The sequence below is a fragment of the Phyllobates terribilis genome, unplaced genomic scaffold (assembly GCF_046119375.1).
Source record: "Phyllobates terribilis strain yellow unplaced genomic scaffold, ASM4611937v1 Scaffold_13__5_contigs__length_258822181, whole genome shotgun sequence".
Lineage (NCBI taxonomy): Eukaryota > Metazoa > Chordata > Amphibia > Anura > Dendrobatidae > Phyllobates > Phyllobates terribilis.
Window position 1 is genome coordinate 83,059,872 of NW_027362773.1, and position 21,749 is coordinate 83,081,620.

At 40.4% G+C, this 21,749-nt stretch overlaps 1 protein-coding gene across 2 annotated transcripts in view; it reads right to left on the reverse strand.

The window, feature by feature from the left end:
* The window catches only part of LRRC4C (leucine rich repeat containing 4C), a 1,191,085-nt gene that overhangs the window by 569,545 nt on the left and 599,791 nt on the right, over nucleotides 1-21,749 (reverse strand). For both annotated transcript variants that reach the window (XM_073658146.1, XM_073658147.1), the window contains exon 3: nucleotides 6,403-6,534. The gene's annotated coding sequence lies outside the window, so the exon portion shown is untranslated. The remainder of the gene's footprint in view (nucleotides 1-6,402; nucleotides 6,535-21,749) is intronic.

A 21,749-nucleotide genomic window follows, 5' to 3' on the forward strand; every position in this document is an offset into this window, starting at 1 on the left:
AAACATAATGTATTATATTTTTTATAACATTTCTCCGCTTCCGCTTTCAGAAATATCAAAAGAAAAAAAAAAAAAAATGCGTTGGGTTAATTTACGGCATTACAAAGCGGCCGAGTGAAAGCGAGTTTTGCTTTTGTTTAGGAGACAATTGGCAGTAAAATGCAGGATACACGGAGCTGTCAAACACAGCATGTGTCTCCTGGATTCATTCAGTACTTTTCTGGGCAGCTCAATCTGCCACAGGATTCTGGATCCAAGCGGTATACCCAGAGCATCTGCTGAACAGCCAAATCTACACGCCCTGAAAATAAATCACGGGCCGTGCCTACAACTCCGAAATATGTTCTGGCTATAAAAGGAAGAGAGCGCACATCCATCCAGAGCGCTTGCTCACAATGCCGGTCCTTTCATTGTTACATTACGGTCACGATACTTCCATCAACCGTTTCTATACAAGCTGAATAAAGGTATGTCAATTACATAAAAGCAAATGGAATAAACCATTTTTTTGGAGAACTTTAGTGATTCCGACCTGTTTTGATCATTTGGGTACAAACTTAACATTAAAGGTGAAGTGAACTTATAAACTATCCACTTGGACCTGTGTGAGGGGCTCAGGGTGGTAGTTGTGGCGAGGGGCTGCTGTGTTCCCACACCCTGGCTCCCTGACAAAGACAAATGTTCCAATTCTCCTGTGCTGTGCGTATGGTGTGTAACACTCACGTTTCGATCGCGGATCTCTGCTCTTATTGGTTCTTCCACCTCAAGAACCACCGCAAACACATTAGGGGACTTCCACTCCATTTTAGAAAAAAGAACTTTACTTGAACGTTTGAATTCAACTTCAGACAGCATGTAGCATTGATCACATACTTTTCCAGGGTTACTGTCCATTGCACCGCACGTTGTGATGTTCACTGTCCATTTGTCCTGAGCTGTCCCTTCTAGAGTCAAGTTTTTTGGCCTATGAAACACTCGCAGTTTCAAGAGTTCCACACTGTCTTCTCTGTACTATTCCCAGTCTGACTTCCCCTTCTGGAAAGGTTTTTGAGACAAACTTCTCTACTGGCTCCTGTGGACCGTAGGTTCTGAATGTTAAGGGAAAGTCTGTTTCAGAGTTTCTGACTGACGTTCCTCTGCTGCTGGACAGACCGTGCTCCTGGTGCCCTCCCTGGACCTCCAACTACTGCTCTGTCACATCTCCCTCACTCTCCAACTCCCACTAGAACTGCCTGCAATCAAGAAGTCCCTTATTTGTACACTTAACCTGCTCCTCCCACACTGGAGCAGCTCCTAAACCCCTTAACACTTTCCTAACTTGTAACTGCATACTCTCTATGCTATAGTCCCCACCTCTGCACTACCGTTCTACTAATCTACTACTCTACCTGCACTTTAACCTATACTGACCCTGTAAGTAATCCATCAGACATTAGGTCATATACATGCTAATATCTAAACATAGAGTAAGACATTATGTGCACAAAGAGGGAAGAGGCGCATCACCGTCCCGGTCACCCTCTTACACCTGCAACGATCGGCACAATGGCCACATTTATCCTTCAGCGGTGCACACGCTCTATTTACTCTCTATGGTGCTGCCCTTCTTTTTTTCCGGTAGCCCCATAGAGAATTAATAGGGCGGCGGTCGGGCATTCAACTTTCCAGACCATTTTTTAATATTATAAAAGTGCCCCATTGGGGACAAAAAAATTCTCTGTTCTGTCAATTGGTGCAGGTCCCAACAATGAATAGGATAGGTGATAACTGGTTTGCACTGGACAGCTCCTTTTAATCAGAGGAGGACATATCACTGTGCAACCGCACTGGTGCCCAAGAGGTAAGGGGGCACATTTCCTCCTTCAAAGCAGATGGAATTGTGCATTGTGATGAGATATTGGGTTGCAACGGGGCTCCTATATTGTTCTTGCACAGGGGCCCTCTTCTGTCTGTGTCTGCCAGTGCTTTAAATGTGCTATATACAAATCTCCAATACCTCATAAAGAACTTTTCATCATCAGAATATTCATTTAGTATTGTATAAATTGCCATCCCCCAATGTTTCTTTATTGGAGTTAAAGGGGATGTCCGGTCCAAATCGATGTCTGCAGTCACTCTGAGTGGTTGCAGATTTATGAATCCCCCCAGAGTACACACAGTACACTTCGAGGAGTCCACTGGTTTCTGAGCCAGGACCTAAGGTTATGTATGCATTATACATACTCCAGGCCAGAGCTCGTCAAGTGGGCGGAGCCTCGCTTTAAACACTTGTATTGAGTCAGTCGCGCCCTCTAGTTGGCCATGCCCACTGGACAGCCGCATCACTAGTTTTGCTCAATACAAGTGTATGGAGTGATTCCTTACCCACTAGTCGGGTTCTGGTTGGGAGTATGAATTACTCATACGTACCGTCCGGTCCCGGCTCAGAAACCGGCGATTACAGAGTGACTGCAGACTTATTGACTTGTATCGGACAACCCTTTAATCAGGCGTCATTAAAATCATTAGAATTTTATTTTTCTGCAATGTCACATGGTTGCGCTGTTGAGCGCAAAGCACAGTCATGGGAAACATATATGGTTTATTAGCCATTTGTAGCCCCGTATTTTCCTGCCAATTTTGTTTTTGACCATATTTTAATAATGGGTTATCTTAATAAGGTAGCAAAACCCTTAATAGGCTGAAATTCACATTGTATCCAGAGGGTAGCGACATAAGACATAAATACATACCAACCTCTCCTGACAGAGTACCATGAAATAATTTTTTTTTCACAGATGTTCATTAGAATATGTGGAGTCAAGAGGTAAAGTAAGGAAGGGCACGTGCATTTTAAAAAGCCACTATTATTGAAGTTTTTGTTGCAACTTGCATTTTATGGCCTAAACAATAAAATTATAAATTAATTTAGAATTAGATAAACTAGATCAATTTAATATTAAAAGGGCTGTCTTCTACTCGGACAGCCCCCTCTCAATCACTATAGTTCTCCCATGTTAAATAATAACAACCTATACTCACTTCCGGTGCCGGCGGCATTTCAGTGATGTTGGCTCCTGTTCTCCCGGGGCTCGCGTGACGTTGCCCTTTAGCCAATCAACAGCTACTTCCCTCTCATCCCAAAGAGGTGAGAGGCGCTGCTGTTGTCTGACCTTCTCCGGATGTCAGTTACCTCCGAAAGAAGAGTGAGTAAAGCGGCCGCTGATTGGCTGCAGGACTCAAGTGACAACAACATCACGCGAGCCCCGGGAGAACAGGTGCCAACATTGCTGAATGGTGCCCGCACCGGAGGTGAGTATAGGCTTATTTTGCATGGAGGAAATATGGTCATTGAGAAGGGGTTGTCCGAGCAGTGGATAACCCTTGTATTATGGCACATCTGCTCTGATCAGTGGGACCTGCATGCTGAGTCTCTGATTTATTGTGGTCTTTCACAAAAAAGGTAACCATAAATGACAGATCCTTAGGTCTACAGCTTCCTTCTCAAAGCACTAATATGTTTAGTGCATCTAGTAAGTATTTATAAGTCTCTGAAAGAACATACAAACGTTTCAACAATTTTATTTTTTTTCAGCATGTCTATCACAAGTTGCACATCTTTTATGCATACTGTCCTAAATTTCCTGTAGTTTATTAAAGCACTAACAGCTAGTACAAGTTTTGCCTGCTGTGAGGACCCTGTGATAATCCTACCCTTCATATTCTCCTAAAGAAGTTTTGATGTCCTTCATTATAACTGGATGACAGTAGCTGTCTAATCATCATCAGTAACTGAGATTGAAGTTTCTATCCCATTTCTGGAAAACGTGTGTGGTGCATTCCATACTGGTATATCTTGAGAAAACATAAAGGCATGTAATTCCCAGGGTTATCCATCACGTGATCAACATAACCCAACTGAAGAAAAGAAGTCTATGAATTTTCAGATAATAGAATACTGGCTAAATTATATATATTTTGGCACTAGGTATACAAAGAATAAAAAAAAAAAAAAGGATTTACAAGAGTGCTACTTTTATAAATTCTTATTGCTGCACAAAAGGAGCTTCAAAGCTCCTAGGTAAGATGAAAAGTTACTTTAAAAAAAAGTCCTGATTGCAGTCACCTCTAAAGTAAGCCTACAAGTTTACTGCATGCTGCTTATACATTGAAAGCAATAATAAAGCAGTATGCAGTAGGTTGATCTACTTGTCCTAGCTGTGGTTCCAGGAATCCATGATTTACTGTCATGTCTACAGAAAAGACTTAGCTCTGCATTAGAAAAAGGATCTGTGACCTCTATCAAGATATATAAAAAATGAATCAGCACAGAATATTGGACCTAAAAATGACAGCGTGCTTCATAAGCAGACATTCCCTTTAAGAACTATTTGAATGAGTATACAGGTTGTGCCCAAAGGAGGAGACAATACTAACTAAGGGTAAGTATATTAGTAGAGATTAGTGATGAGCGAGCATGTTCTGTTAACTCTTTCGGCGAGCATACTCGGGTGCTCGCCGAGTATCTTTAGCATGCTCGGGTGTTATGTTTGAGTCACTCCATGTGCATTATTTCCGACTGACAGCTTTAATACATGTGAGAAATGCCTGAGGCATTCCTCACATGTATTAAAGCTGTCAAATAGTCACAAATCATGTGCACGGAGTGACTCAGACATAACACCCAAGCACGCTGAAGATACTCGGAAAACACCCAAGCATGCTCGTAAATCTCGAGAAACGAGCATGCTCGCTCAACACTTGTAAAGATTATCAAATCGACTTGATATGAGTGTAATTCACGGAAAATTTTATGAAATGTGCAGGTTCCATCGAATTCAAACAATTTTTCATTTGAATTGCACAACTCAACAAAATAAAAATACGTGCCAGCATTTTACACATAGCAGAAGATTACATCAATGACAGATGGGATACATGATCACAGATGGCATACATGATCTAAGATGTGACCATGCAGGTTTCCCCATATCACATCATGTAGTGTAAAGCAGCCAATCAGGAGAGACTATCGTTGCCAGTATAAAAGCTGAGGCAGAGAATGTCGCATCCATTTTAGGGTGTTTTAGGATAATGAGCATTTGCTAGCGCTCACAGCTTAGAAATAGGGATAGGAAGAGAAATCCATAAAACATTGACCAAATACTTCAGATAGTAATGTGTTAAACAACTGCAGCACTGAAGATGAGAGTAGTAGTCTGTGAATAATCTAGAAATTCAACTGATAGGTGAGAGAGATACAGGAGATGTGCCAGCGGCAGTGCCAGGTTCAATGTGATTGATCAGTGATATATTGGAGCTGCATCTCTCCCACTATATTTGAGTTATTATTACACAATTCTTTTTCTTCATTCTTAATGCACTAGAAAGCAGAAGCAAGACAGCAAAATGTTTTTTTACAGAAAAAAAAATGAAATCAGCAACAGTCAGACAACTATTAACACCACACCCACACTACGGTCTGCAGCCACATTTTGCTTTCTGTACATGGATGTTATCATTTCTTGTTGCGTTCTTTTTGGCAAGGGTTGACTAATTGGGATTAATAAGATTGTCAGATGTTAATTATAGTGTTGAACAAAATGTATGGTAACAGAAAAAGTGGCAATGGCAATAGATGCGGTAGTGTGAAAGAGAAAAAAAAAACCTTATTACGGCTAAGAATGTGGAAGATGCTAGGAGTAACAGAAGATATACCAACACTAGCATCAACGTCCAGACAGTAGTACTACTAATAGCACTTGTTGTTACAATTGGCCTTCTATGCCTTCGGCAAGTATGTTAGTGGGGAAGAAGCGGAGGGTGTTTTAGAATATATGACACATCACTTGTTTCAATCAAAGTAGGATGATGTTACCTCTGACAGTGACACTATCAGTTTATGTTTGTCTTTTGCACAGAATGATTTGCCTGCTCATAAATGACTAAGAGGGATAATTTTTTGGTCAGTTCTTGTTAATTAAAAAATAAAACCATGAAGTCTGTCAGTGTTTTGTGCTATTAAATTAACTGTTTACTACCTGGTTACCAGAGCTGCAGAATGAACTGTCAGTTAAAGTGTCAGGGTATGCTTATAGCCACTGCACACAGTATAGTGAGTGATGCTGTGAGCAGTGACTCCACGACTCCATGCATGCCCAAAAGCCATTGAATAACCACACACCAAATCAAAGCGGTATCATAAAATGTATTTCTACCATAAACAGCGCCACTCTTTTTAATAGCTGCGGGCAGTATTGCAGCTCAGCCTCATTTACTTGCTGGTCCTTTCAGAAAAATGCAGATTTTTTTTTTCTAATTTTATTGGAAAAGAGGTAAATCTAGATTAGTGTGGCAACTGACCACTGTGAGTCACATGAAATCTGCCATTGCTAATAAAATAATAATGTAGCTCATCCTTACCTTTTTCTGAAATGCGTCACTGGAGCTTCCCTTTGGTGGCCACTTGATCCCATAGTCCATCCGTTTGATTGATATCCATGTTCGTATGATGATAGTCTTCCATACATTCCAATAGTTAATGCATCAACTGGTCTGAAAGGCAAATAATCATTCGTTGAGAATACATTATATTTTGAAATATTCCCTTTTATATTAGAAATTAATGATTAAAGCGGAGCTCTCTCCCACCTATCTCACTTGACAATATAGAGCTTTTCGTAATAATGCAACTCATTAAGATATGAAACCATTCCTAAATGTACATGCAATACCGTACCTTGCCACATGGAGTGCTGTTTTTTATTAAACCATTAGTAAAGGATTCTATTTGGTCTTACTTACGCGCAGATGTATCAAGCTAAATGCAACGGAATTCTAGTTTCATTTGGACTAAAAAACATCCTTTCGTGACTTTCACCGTATTTATTATGTGTTTTAGACACTTTTTATGACTTGTGAAATATAGGAGTGTGGCCTCGCTGAAAATGAGTGTAACACCACATGCCAAAAAATACTCCAAAATTGTGGTGCACATTTCTGGCACAAACTAGGCCAAATAATAGGTGGTGTAAACAGACTAAACAGTCTTAACATTAGACAGATTTTTCAAACAGAATGAATCGCTATGGTAGATGTGGCGCATTTTAAGTCTACCTTGTCTAAGTTTGCATTGTATAAGAATTAGACTATTTAACTATTTATTTTTGATACCTACATTTAACTGAAGTGAATGCTGGTGTTTTCACGATCACAGGACACTGATAAGTTACAATCCATGGTGGTCAAGGACCTGCTGAAGGCTTTTGTTACATCAATGCTATCTTGGTGCTCTTCTGAAGCTTAGCCACAGTCTGAGCTTCATAGGACACTGAGATTTTCACTATATACTGTAATACTGAAGTATTGCAGCATATAGTTTTAGCGATCAAAGATCCACTTTCCCTAAGGGGGCTAAAAACTAAAGTAAAAAATAATTTAAAAAGAGGCTTTAAAAATATCAAAAAATTAAAAACAATTTAAAAATTCAAATCACCCCTTGGTAGACATGAAACCATGTTGCGTCTGGAAAAATATACCCACCCACAGGAACACAACCCGACGCGCGTTTTGTCCAAGCTTCATCTTGGGTAAAAAAAATATATTAAAATTAAACATATTTGGTATCAATATATCCTTAAAAGTCTGGTGTGTCAAAATATAAAATTAATTAACTCATATAATTAAATCCATAAGGAGAAAATAAATAAAAGTAGGAGAATTGCATTTTTAAGAATTCAATAAAATGTGATCAAAACATTGCATGTTCACCGAATTTCTACTAATAAAACCATCAACTCAATAAACAAGCCCTCACACAGCTCAATTTGTGGAAAAATGTTACAGGTCTTGGAAGATGGCGACACAAATCAAAATTAAAACAAAAATAAAAAAAAAACTTTAGAATTTTTTGTAACCACTTAAATAGAAAAAAAAATCTAGGAAGTTTAGTATTGCTGTTATAGTCTGGACCTGGAAAACATTTTTCTGAGTTATTTTTTATCATAGAATGAATATTATGAAAATAAAACAGAAAAAAATATGTAAAAAATCCATTCTTTTCACAATTTCGCCGCATTTGGAATTTCTCATTTCCATTACATTAAATATTAAATAGAATGGTGTCAAAAGTGGAGAAACTAAAAATGACCCGCTCCTTAAAAAATTTAAAAATAGAATAAAATTGAAATGATAGAAAAATAATTACATTAAGCATTTTTAACAAAAATATATGGGAAAAGCTTCAAAATCATCCCTCTTCAAGTTCTGCAGTCCTGACCTATGTGTCCTTTAAAATCCTGACCCTTGCCAAGTCTTCAAAGCTCCTTGACTTAGATCTGTCACCGTTTCTCACTCACAGCTTCATTCCACTGCCAGCGCTGGACCTTCATGTCAGCATTAATTAACCTACAGCAGGAACCCACAAACTCTCCACCTCGTCCTTTTTACTAACTCCATGTTTATATTAAATAATTTATTTATAATTTAAAAAAGTAATAAGAAAAAAAAACTATTATTTTTTTATTAGCCTTTCTTTAACCCTTAAAGAACAGTTTAAGTTTTGATTTTTATTAAAGAAATATTTTTTCTTATATTGTCTATTTTGTGTTATTTATGTTTCATTCTAATTAAATGTTGGGATTATTTTTGTAATTGTAAGTTTTTAAGACCACATTGAGATGGCCATATAAATTTGATCGAGATCGTAACGCAGTGCGTGGACTGGCCGGCGGCTCTCCCCACCAGAGCGTGTGAGCTGCTTAGAAATAAATGAAGCTGCCACGTTTGGGGCAGGAGAGCCACTGGGCAGTCCATGCACTGTGTTCTGATCTTGGCCTGATTTATTCGGCCATCTGACTGCACCCTTAGTAGCATATATGTATGCCAACATGTGGTCCATGTGCTTAACATTACCTATTATAGTATACCATACTACAAGTATGCTCTAATATGCAACTGTTAAGGGCTGCCCTGGGGACCTTCAACAAGTCTCAAGAAGGCCATAAGTCTCAGGCATCAGCAATCACTGTTACAAGGGTAAGGTAAGGGTTTTTCAGTTCTGTGATACTTTTTTGTCGTCATACTGAAGAGGTCAACTGCCAGGAGACATAGTGCATGCCAGTTTGTAAAAAATGCACGTCATGATAAGCAACTGAAGTCACTCATGATGTCCATCTTTGGAATGGGAAAGAATCAGTATCAGATACGTGTTGTCTATATGCATTGTCTGTGGTCCTTGGGTAAGACCACATGCTATGGTTTACCATGTATCCCAAACTCGACCTACCCGCAGTGGCCAATGGTTGCACAATTATGAAACAAAATCAAGACGCCAATGACTATCTTGCGTTGACTGAATTTTTAAACTTGCGGCTGACTACACAGTGTGGAAAGCCATAAATGTCAGATAGGTGGTCATCTAACTCTTGTCCCTTCCACTGATCAACTGATTTATGGCGCTTCAAGCTTGTAGACACATTTTCAACTTTCCTCAAGAAAACGTCCTACAAGGTTTTGTGGCGCCCTGCTGCGCATTGGTGCCACAGAACCCAGAAGGGTGCATGTATGGACTTCTCCACAAGAGGCCCTCACACATTCACACACCTCCACCCTACCACCTCAGACCAGCAGAGGGAGCCCGTTAGGGACATATATAGGGAGGGTGAGCAAGGCAGCTCAGTTTAGTATTCAGAGACAGAGAGGAACACAGCTCAGAGTTGAGCAGAGAGCGTGCTGATGCTCAGAGAGCAGTGAAGAGGCAGCGAGCTGGCTGCTGTGCTTAGGCGAGCCAAGGCCTACAGCACGTGTGAAAGCCTAGGGAGGGCCTTGAGTGGGCCAAAGGAAAGAGGAGAAGGAAGAAGTAGCAAGGGGGCAGAGGAGCATTCCAGACTCACCCCGATATATATACCGGACACCGGGTCCACTCCTACAGGGACTCCTTATACCCAGTAGGAACCACCGGAACCCCTGGAGGACTACAGGTCCCAGGTTCACCAAATGCTGATTGTAGTACCAGGGCTAGGGGTCACGGAGATCCCAGCATCCAGGGAGAGTGATTTCCAAAGAGAAGGCCCTACCACCAGGTCAGCAGGTGCAAAGAGAGACAGTAAACAAGCTAGGCCCAGCTCCAGGCAGGCTAGAATCTTAGAGAAGAAAGCGACGGATCAGGAGGCCCTATACTCGCTCACTGGGGAGAGTCCAAAAGTGTGCCCTTCACCTGGAGTACCCTGGTCCCTGCCTGCAGCATCACCAGTAAAGGTACTGAAGCTTACCCCCGTGTGAGTGTCCGTCTTTCCTCCGGGACCATCCTGCCATCTCTCCCCTGCACCACCATCCATTACACCCCACACTGCCCTGGAGCTAGCTCTACCTGTGGACAGCCACACCATCCCTGCTGCCGTAACACCATCTCCAGAGGACTGCTCCGCAGTGGCGGCACCCCTTAGCCGCATTCCACAGGTGGCGTCACGAACTGTCCAAATCCCCCATATGCATATCCCCTTTTGACTGACCGCCCTGGGTCACGGACCGGGCCAGCCACCGTGATATCCCCCAGCAGTCAGAGGCCCGGCTGCCGAGTACCCCACGGCTCAGCGGGCGCGTCAGCTTGAATATTGATAACCTATTTTTAGGATAAGCCACCAAGAGTGGATCAGTAGAGGGTTGAACTCAGCAAACCTGCCGATCAGCAGTTTGTAGGAAACGCATCAATCAACTTCATAACTTTACACGGGTCTGTCTTGTTTCTGCAGCGCTTAGAACGTAAACTTTAGTACCTGTGTACCGACTCTAAATTGTTTTGCACTTTTTCTTAGGCAAAGTGTTAATTCCTGTTGGAGTCAACTGTAAAGTGATGTATCGGTGGAGTAAGAAACCTGAGCTCGCTCTCCCGGGGAGACCTTTCCTGTCTTGAATCCTTTCAAGCTGCCTCAGAGTTCTAGAACATCAGACAGACGCTCTCTCGAGACTGGTGGCAGGAAGAGAAGAGACCGCGTCTAAAAACTTACATTAAAAGATCCACTTTTCTCAAAGCAAATAAAACAACTTGGCAAAACTGAATACATAAATTGCAGATATTATGGTTGGAAATGAATGCAAACATAAAGGTTCAATATGGCACTGTGAGAATGCTTTGTGATTTATGCACCCTCATGAAATATCTGATATTAAAAACTCACTGAGAAAAATCTTAATTGTGCCTTTCCTCCCTGGCTTCATGAAAGAATTATACATGAATCACATTATCCTTTAGTGAGAACAGAAATGTGTATGAGGGTAATGATTATTCTCCAACCTGCTCAAAGCTTAAAGACGTCCTGGAGTGTTACTTTACATCATAGAAAGCATGCTGCCATCAATATATGGGATGCTCATATTCTATTAGGCTCAGTAAAATACAATGTGTTGGGGTACAGACGATGGAACTCCAACTAATGCAGAAAACATGCTGGCTTCAGCCCCTAATGCCTTTCTTTACCATCCTTCTCTCTTACATGTGACCTGCATCTAAAATAAATCTCCAGAATTCGACCTTTTCTTACCTTTAAAACTGCAAAAACAGCTACGGTAACTCTTATTCATTCTAGTCTGGATTTGTGCAACTCTCTACTGATTGGTCTCCCTGTTATCAAAGTTTGTCTTTTCCAATCTGTCTTAAATACGGAAGCCAGGATCGTTTTTCTGTCCAGCAGCTACACTGATGCCTCCACCTTGTGCCAGTCATTGCACTGGTTGCTCATCCACTACAGAACACAATACAGACTTATCTCTCTCACCCACAAAGCTCTCCACAGTTCTGCAACACTTTATACAGTATCTCCTCCCTCATCTCTATCACTCTACTAGTGCCCTTCATTCCACAACTAATCTACGACTAACATCCTCCATAATCTGAACATTTCACTTCTGTCTCCAAGACTTCTCTCGTGCTGTGCCAGTTTTTTGAAATGCACTACACCGGACGATCTGACTAATACTTAGCCCCCTAATTTTTAAGCACGCTTTAAAAATTCATCTCTTTACACAGGCCTATCACCTCACTTCACTAATCTAACTTTCCCCTGTTCCCCCTTCTAAATTTTTCTCAGAAACTGGTCCCTCTTATTCATCTGTTGACCCATCCTCCATGCATAGAAGAGCACTTGGTAACTGCACTTAGACAGATACTGACTTGATGACCGGGTCATGCAGCTTGATAGCATAACACCTATTTATAATAATTATGGCTGGACTATACATGAAAAGCACTTTCTACCTATTGTCACCCCCCTATTTCCTCAGTCCTCCTGTAACTAGTTAACTATGTATTACTGTCATGCTAGGTATGGGAAGAACCCAGTGTACGATGATGGGGAAAGGAGGAAAGCCCAGCAGCTAGTGATAGGGGGAGTGGAGACCCCTAGGCAGATCTAACAACACCCTAACTCCCCTAACGTTCCTAAATAGGTTCTGCACCTATTGCCAAGCAGGATACCTAATCCTTGACTGACCATAGAGCTAGGCCCTAGGTAGGGAGGGATGAGCACTAGTCAGCCCCACTGCAACTAAAGACAAACAAGGGACACAGACAAGGGGATGCACTTAGCTTTGAGAAGACACCAGAGAGATCATGACTACAATCAACAAGGGAACTCCAAGGAGAATCTAGCTGACTGCTTGAATTCCAGACCTGAACAGAGGAATTAACTCTATCACCAGCACCTCTCTGAGTGCATTTAAAGATCCAGCAAGGATGTGTTAATTAGCAGCAGAAGGTGGAGATCACTGCTGAGTCCTGGAGAGGGAGGGATGATGAACGGATCAAGAAGGTGTCTGCAAGGCCAAGCGCAGCGACCTTCTACAGCCGGATCCAGAATGACTGTCTGTCAAACCTGATACACCCGTGACAATTACTTTGTATTGTCTCTATTGTCTGTACATGTCTCCTTCAATTGTAAAGTGCTGCGTAATATATTGGCACTGTAGAAATAAAAATATTATTTTTTTTATTATTATTATTATATGGTTTTAGGAAAGTACAGGAGGCAACAAGTTCAAGCTATCCTTTACTAGGAAGGTACAGATATAGCAAACGAACATTCAGCGAGCTGTTCCTGTTGATTTCCTTTGCTAGTTTGGTTATATTGGTGCTTTATACTATTTCCATATGCATGTTTTACATATGGAAGACAAGTTACCTTATCACCATATTGTGCAGTGCAGGTACGTTTTTAAAGCTGTGATTCAAAGCATACAAGTGACTCTTCAGAATATGCTGTTGTGTGTACACAAAGAATAACACAGTTTCTGACCATAGTATGACTTGTATTCTGCATTTTCAACAGTTTTCTCCTTTGCAGACTTTCTCTCTAATTTTCAGTTGTCTCTGAGCTAGTGGGTGGAGTCCAGCTGCAATGATGACTCCCATACACAGCACACACAGACATGAGGGAATCCACCTTTTCTGTTTGTATGTAGCATATAATCAGAAGCAACATCATGGAGGACATTATACAGCAGTGCTGAGCAGTGTAGCTGTGAATCCAGCACTGGGGTGAGATAAACAGTTACTAGAACTGGCAGCTCCACAGGTCGGTGTGCCTCTCTCATGATACATGCAGGAATAGGAGGATAAATAAACTCAGCTTTGATACAATGAGTAGTTGCCATATTAATGTGTCCCAAAATGTACTTATATTCTTTCTGCAGAAACCACTAGAATCCTAACAGTAAGAATTTCATACTGTTACCATTCCAAAGATATTTTTAAATGTTTCATTACTATCTCTAGTAAATTTCATATGTCGGGCACAACCCATCTAAAGAGTTATTTCCTTCATTAAAAGTTACCACCTGTACAATAGACATATACAATGGCCCCAATGATCCAAAGAACTGGACTCTAAAATGCTCTGCAGGTATAGCCATCCATGTGCACCACCACTCTATTCATTCTCTATTGGACTTTTGGCAAAGGCTGAGCACTGAATTTGGCCATTTCCAAAAGTTTTATATGGAATGAAAAGAACGATGGTGCAGATGGGGCATTTCAGCGACCTGCACTTGGAATCGGCGAGGATCTAAGTTTCCATTCTTCCATCAATCATCAGTTTAACACTTATCCCTTGGAGAGGTGATGACTGTTGATGATGGTAATAACCCTTCAAGGCCCCTTTTAAGAATAGATATCGGGCCCAACAAGCATTCCTTGAGAGAGAATGAAGAGGGCAGTGAGGTGCATGCCGCACTTCAGCATTTCAGAATCTTGTCCTTGGGATTGATGAAGTTCCAAGCCATCAGACAATCACCTATCTGCAAATTATCACCTATCCTTTCGTAATAATCTTTAATCATAGGAGTAACTTTTCAAGGTCCCTTTTTATAGGCAGATAAAATAATTGGGAAACAAACTTAATGGTTTCCCAATCATTCACCCCCTTTAACGCAACACTGATCAGGCGATGAATGAGCAAAAAGCTCATTTGTCATCTTATTGATATGTTTATGCTAACCTAAAAATCATCTGTCATCATCACAAATATGCAATATTGCAAATTCTATAGGGACAAAACAAATGTTTAAATTTTTCCATATAGTTTGATTTATCCCATATAAAAGGGCTTTAGAGGTGTATTTTCAAGTTGTCTCTTGAGTAACTCAGAGCTATGCAGTGTCCTTACTTCCTGATTTCTGGCAGAGTGGGCTCTCCTCCTTGAGTGACAGTTCTGGTGAGTATCGGAGCTGTAATATTAATAGAACTGTAAAGCTCAGCACTAGTTCTGCTGTAACAAATTCAGCTATAAGTGGTTTGTTGCGGAGAGTACACTATTATTTTATTTACACATAGAAATAGCAGGGAATTTGAACAAGCACACAACTTAGGGAAGTCAGAGCTGAGATTGGGAGACTTGCTTTGAAAGCTGAAGATGGTGGTGGCTGGTGATTTTGCAAGATTTATAACAGCAGCTTGTCAGGAGCTGAGAGGGACATGAGCGGATTAGTGGTGTATAGAAACTAATGGGCTGGAGAGAGGTGGATAGTATGCTAGCAGTTAACCTCTCCTGCACACTCTCAGTCAGGGTCTGGGCAGGCAGTAGTGGCTGAACTCAAAGGAATCGAGCTATACACTTTGTAAGATAAAAGCTCTCATTGAGGTATAATGACAGCAGATAAAAAAATGCAAATCAGTTCCAAACTTGCATATTTCCATGTTGTTTAACTAAAGTAATTCAATAAGTTGAGAATACCCCTTCGAAAGGGGTATTCTCAAGTTTGAAAATTATCCCCTATCCACGGGAAAAGGGATAATTTTCCAATCACTGGGGGTCCATTCATCATTATTTTTCACAATCCCGGCAACCGGAGCTCTGATTGGAGTGGTGCTCGATCATGCACACTACAGCTCCATTCATTCTTAATGGAAGCGCCAAGAATTGCCAAGAGCAGCGCTCGGCTAATCTTCGATGCTCCATTTGGAATGAATAAAGTGGCACTGCATTCAGAGCGCGAATTTTTGAGATTGCTGGGGGGGCCACAGCAATCAGACCCCAAGCAATCAGAAAGCTATCCTGTGTCCCATTTAAACACCCCTTTAAATCACTACCGATCGACAATTTGGGCAGAAAATTATGGAATAACCGATTACTGTTTAGGGAAAAGTTGCCTCCCGTTACAGATTCTCTTCGACCCTCCGCTCCACGCCGGAGTTGTAATTTTCATATACGTGTTCATTGGAATTCAGGATGCGCACCAATCCAATAGATTGATTTTGGAGGTGAGATTAATACTCCACAATACAAAAGCACACAAGGTTTTTTCTGCACCTTTAGCCATGCACAGATTTTTCTTTACAATCATTAAAGAACACATATCAAGAGCATGCACTTCTATAAAGGCCACTAGAGATTTCTGATAGAATGACCTTCAAATTCACAGAGTCTTTTCAGAATAATGCTCAGCTGGGCGTCGCTGGATGACTATGCACCATTAACGGATTGTCAGTTTCGAATCACATCTTGAATGTTTGTGAATTTAACTCGGAGCTGAATTTCTATCATTATTTTTTGCTTTACTGAACACTCTCCAAAATGTGAAGCCCTCGAGAAGAAATGACAAAGAAGAACATGACTATTATAAAGAATGGAGAAGAAATGCTGGCCATCCAGAAGAGAAAAAAAAGCCTCCTTATTAGAGTAAGAAGTTTATGAACGGCTGAATATATATATATATATTTTTTTTTTTGTGTGGGTTTATCTGGAATTAATTTTGAGCTTATAAATATGAAAAGCCAATGGGAATTTCAATGAGCTTCATTTGTAATCATTTGGCATCTCAGTGTATGTCGTACAGTGCTAGGACCAAGTGTAATTTTTGTCTATGTTGATGCAGACTTTGACAAGTTGATACAGACGTGGATCAGGATCAGATGCACACTCCGGTCCAAATTCTTTGACTACATAAAAATGTAGAATTGAATGATGGGAACAGCATATTCTGGTGTCATCAAATTGGTTTAGTCCTTATTTATTCTTATCTACAAATATGCATTATCTGCTTGTGAAACATTTTGGTCCAAGAGTTGTCCTTCCACGGGTATTAACATCAGCTCATTGCATATCCCGAGTTTGGAGGTCAACCTAGGAGCCGATTAGGGACCAATGGATTAAAGTTTTACAGCCACAAAAATCATAGGTTGTCTACTTAAATGAGATTAATCTATCGCCATTCAATAAATGGTCAAATAATGGTAAAGGTAAACTGTGAGTTCGGATAATGATATTAAAATGCAAATATAATCTGCATGTTAATAGCGTTAGGAAAGCGAGGCACCCAAGAGAAAATTAAAGGAGCCGCCGGCTTTCAGTCATACAGGCGTGCCAGAGTGACTTCAGTCATCACACTGCTCACAGCACTGAGAGCAGTGGCTATAAGCATGCACTGGCACTTTGACTGACAGCCAGCTTTGCACTGATGCACCTGAAAACCAGCTGTCAGTCAAAGTGCTGAGGCATGCTTACAGCTGCTACTTTTAGTGCTGCCAGCGGGGAAAGAAGCCGACCTGGCATAAAACTAAAAGCCGGCGGCTGCTGGGAGAAATAAAGTTAATTTTCTCTCGGGTGCCGCACTTTCAGCACTCTGGCCAGGCACCTTCGTAATGCTATTAACCTGCAGATTAACAACGTTATCAGATCTAAAGGTTCCCTTTAAATAATGTATTCCTGCACTGCTACTTCCTGCACTCAAACATCTTGATCTGTAGTATATAGAGGGGAGGTGGGGAGATAGAATTCATGCTCCGAACAGCATGTCCACTGAGCTCTGAACTTGTAGCTTCACAAGCAACGATATCAGGAAAATAAAGGAAGACAAAGGGTTTGTCTAAACTTCTTTCTTCAGGAGCTCACCTCTCCTCTGCCTTCCAGTTTCCTGCTTGTCAGGAGGGCGTGTGCTCCTGATGATTGACAGTTCAGACAGGCAAAATAAATTAAAGACCTTAAATGGGTAAATTGCAAAGTTGCTTGTTTTTGCTTTCCAATTTTACCCATTTAAGAAGTTGAGACTTCCCCTTTAAATAGAATAAATGAACACAGTGTAGCCAATTTTTTAACCATATTTCAACATCATGTTAAACCTTAACACAAATGCAGAATGTGACGTCTTCTGTGATTTTATTTTACATCCACTATAACCATTTATTCACCTTGGAGATTTATTTATTTGGCTTCGTCTCAGATTTTAGCGACATTTCTGTAATATGCAAAGTAATTTCTATTTCTGCTCTTAGATTATATATTTATCTTGCCAAATTTGCCGAGTAAATGTTTATTCACAGATGCAAAGTGTGATTAACAAAATCCATGACATTCAAAGATTGTCAACATTTTCTGGACCTGGAGATTTTTTTTATAGCGAGACACCATCGGAATAAAACAATACCTTTAATTATTCTCAAATACTTCAAGGGTAGCTTCAAAGGTTAATATTCACTTTAACAAACTTTGCATAAATCAATAGTACAAACAAATACAAGAAACTTTCCAATATATCTTATTTGACAAATCTGCAATTTTCTCCACTATGATCCACTTCTCCTCCTCTCTCCTTCCTCCAGATCTTTTTGAGCAAAAATCAGTTCTGCTCAAAATAGACAAACTGCCAGATTACAGAGTGATCGGGTTACAGCAAATTTCTTTTACTGAAATCTATGCAAAAGGGAAGGAGTTGAGTGACAGAGCTGGATTTACAGTTACACTGCTCAGTACTACTATATAATGGCCTCCATACTGCTGCTGCTTCTGAGGTTGTGCTATGTTCTGTGTATGGGAGAGATTGTAGTAGATAACCTCCACCTACTAGCTCAGGAATAACTGAAAAGTAGAAAAAGAGCCTGCAAAGGGGAAAATGGGGGCCAATGCAAGCTAAAAGTCATATATTGGCCAGCAATATTGTTATTTCTTATGTACATACTATATACAGTACAGGCCAAAAGTTTGGACACACCTTCTCATTTAAAGATTTTTCTGTATTTTCATGACTATGAAAATTGTACATTCACACTGAAGGCATCAAAACTATGTATTAACACATGTGGAATTATATATTTAACAAAAAAGTGTGAAACAACTGAAAATATGTCTTATATTCTAGGTTCTTCAAAGTAGCCACCTTTTGCTTTGATGACTGCTTTGCACACTCTTGGCATTCTCTTGATGAGCTTCAAGAGGTAGTCACCGGAAATGGTTTTCACTTCACAGGTGTGCCCTGTCAGGTTTAATAAGTGGCATTTCTTGCCTTATCAATGGGGTTGGGACCATCAGTTGTGTTGTGCAGAAGTTAGGTGGATACACAGCTGATAGTCCTACTGAATAGACTGTTAGAATTTGTATTATGGCAAGAAAAAAGCAGCTAAGTAAAGAAAAACGAGTGGCCATCATTACTTTAAGAAATAAAGGTCAGTCAATCCGAAAAATTGGGCAAACTTTGAAAGTGTCCCAAGTGCAGTTGCAAAAACCATCAAGCGCTAAAAAGAAACTGGCTCACATGAGGACCGCCCCAGGAAAGGAAGACCAATAGTCACCTCTGCTTCTGAGGATAAGTTTATCCGAGTCACCAGCCTCAGAAATCGCAGGTTAACAGCAGCTCAGATTAGAGCCCAGGTCAATGCCGCACAGAGTTCTAGCAGCAGACACATCTCTACAACAACTGTTAAGAGGAGACTTTGTGCAGCAGGCCTTCATGGTAAAATAGCTGCTAGGAAACCAATGCTAAGGACAGGCTACAAGCAGAAGAGACTTGTTTGGGCTAAAGAACACAAGGAATGGACATTAGACCAGTGGAAATCTGGGCTTTGGTCTGATGAGTCCAAATTTGAGATCTTTGGTTCCAACCACCATGTCTTTGTGCGACGCAGAAAAGGTGAACGGATGGACTCTACATGCCTGGTTCCCACCGTGAAGCATGAAGGAGGAGGTGTGATGGTGTGGGGGTGCTTTGCTGGTGACACTGTTGGGGATTTATTCAAAATTGAACGCATACTGAACCAGCATGGCTACCACAGCATCTTACAGCGGCATGCTATTCCATCCGGTTTGCGTTTTGTTGGACCATCATTTATTTTTCAACAGGACAATGACCCCAAACACACCTCCAGGCTGTGTAAGGGCTATTTGACCAAGAAGGAGAGTGATGAGGTGCTACGCCAGATGACCTGGCCTCCACAGTCACCAGACCTGAACCCAATCGAGATGTTTTGGGGTGAGCTGGACCGCAGAGTGAAGGCAAAAGGGCCAACAAGTGCTAAGCATCTCTGGGAACTCCTTTAAGATTGTTGGAAGACCATTTCCGGTGACTACTTCTTGAAGCTCATCAAGAGAATGCCAAGAGTGTGCAAAGCAGTCATCAAAGCAAAAGGTGGCTACTTTGAAGAACCTAGAATATAAGACATATTTTCAGTTGTTTCACACTTTTTTGCTAAGTATATAATTCCACATGTGTTAATTCATAGTTTTGATGCCTTCAGTGTGAATGTACAATTTTCATAGTCAAGAAAATACAGAAAAATCTTTAAATGAGAAGGTGTGTCCAAACTTTTGGTCTGTACTGTATATGACAGATTAAGCTAAAGAGTCACCTTAATTGACAGTTACACTTTAAGTGCATCTTCTTCTAAATTCTATATATAGGCTGAAAATTCTTTTCTTTTTCAATTTTTTTAGTTGAAAAATGTACAATATTATCTATTTCACAGATGTACAGCTACATAACCTACAAAGTCTACTAGGCTCATCATCTGTTGAATCCCACATTTCGGTGAATTAACCCAAAAATAAACTTGCTAAACTCCTTTTAGCTTAAAGAGGATCATTCACTAAATTTTTCATGTTGAGCCGAACGCACTATGTAATAGCGGCTCAAGAGCAGAATTAAAAGTGTCTATTTGTTTATTATTTTACCTCTCTGTAGCAATGAAAGTATTTGGCGCCTAATGAGTTAACTTTAGGTTACACCCCAGTGGGTGTAATCAGATAGTTTTCACTGGGGGCGTGAACTTCCTCTCCATTGCTAGCTGATATCACATACTTCGACTTAACAAAAGTTTACTCATTAGGTGTCAAGTACTTTGACTACTAATATCTCTGAAATGGAGAGTCAAAATAATTATAAACAAAAAAATTATTTCTTTCCGCTCTGCAGTCATTATTACATTACGGGTCCAGCACAACATAAAAAAATTGAACAAAGGTCTTTTTTTTAAACTTACTAGAAAAGTATGGGTTACTAAGCTCTAGAAAGGATCAACTGTAAATCTTAGAGTTGCAGTTTTGGCGCTTTTTTTTGTCACTTTTTTTCTTTGCAGATTTGTTGCAAACCTGAAGGATTTTCCATTTCCATCAAAGTGAGCGTAAGGCTATGTTCACACACGTTGTGTTTTGCAGCGTATTTTGCTGCAGTATTTTATGCAAATTTTCAGCTGCGTTTTGAAGTACCAGCAAAATCTATGAGAAACCAGAATTCTTGTTTTTTTTGCTGCGTATTTTCTGCCTTGGTTGGGTTTTTGAAAAATAGAGCATGTCTCTACTTTCAGCGTTTTTTCACCCATAGGAAGTAAAGGGTGGTGAAAGAAACGCTGCGAAAATGCACCAAAAATGCATCATAAAACGTTTTTTTCAGCGTTTTTGAATTCAAAATAGAATGGGGTTCTTTTTTTTCACAGAACTTTATGTACATGCACAAATAGAGACAGAAGGACAGTGAAAAAAACGCTGCAAAAACGCAACAAAAAATGCACCAAAACCTGCGTTTTTTATGCAGCTGTTTTCCTGCCAGAGAAAAGTTTGCAGCAGATTTCCAGCAAACGTGTGTGAACATAGCCAAACTCCTGAAGTCTCGTGCACACGTTGCTTTTTTTTTTCTTTGCAGATTTGGTGCAGATTTCAATCTGCAGCATGTTAATTTTTTTCAGAGTTTTTGCTGGAAATTTCACCCATACTAATGAGTGGGGAAAAATCTGCAACAAAAAAGCATGTAAAAAAACGTGGCAAATACATGACAAAAACGTAGCAAAAATGTGTCTATTTTACGCAGTGTTTTTCCTGCCAAGAGTTGCAGAAACAGTGCAGAAAATTTGGTTGCGAATACCTAACTTTTGCACATAGCCTTATAGATGGGAGAATACCGTCACGGAGAGTCTAGGGCAGGGGGATGCAATTTTCAAAATAGGTGAGCTCTTTTTTATGGTTCTCAAAAAATAAAACAATAGCATGAGGGTTCAGGCATCCGTCAGTACACTGCAT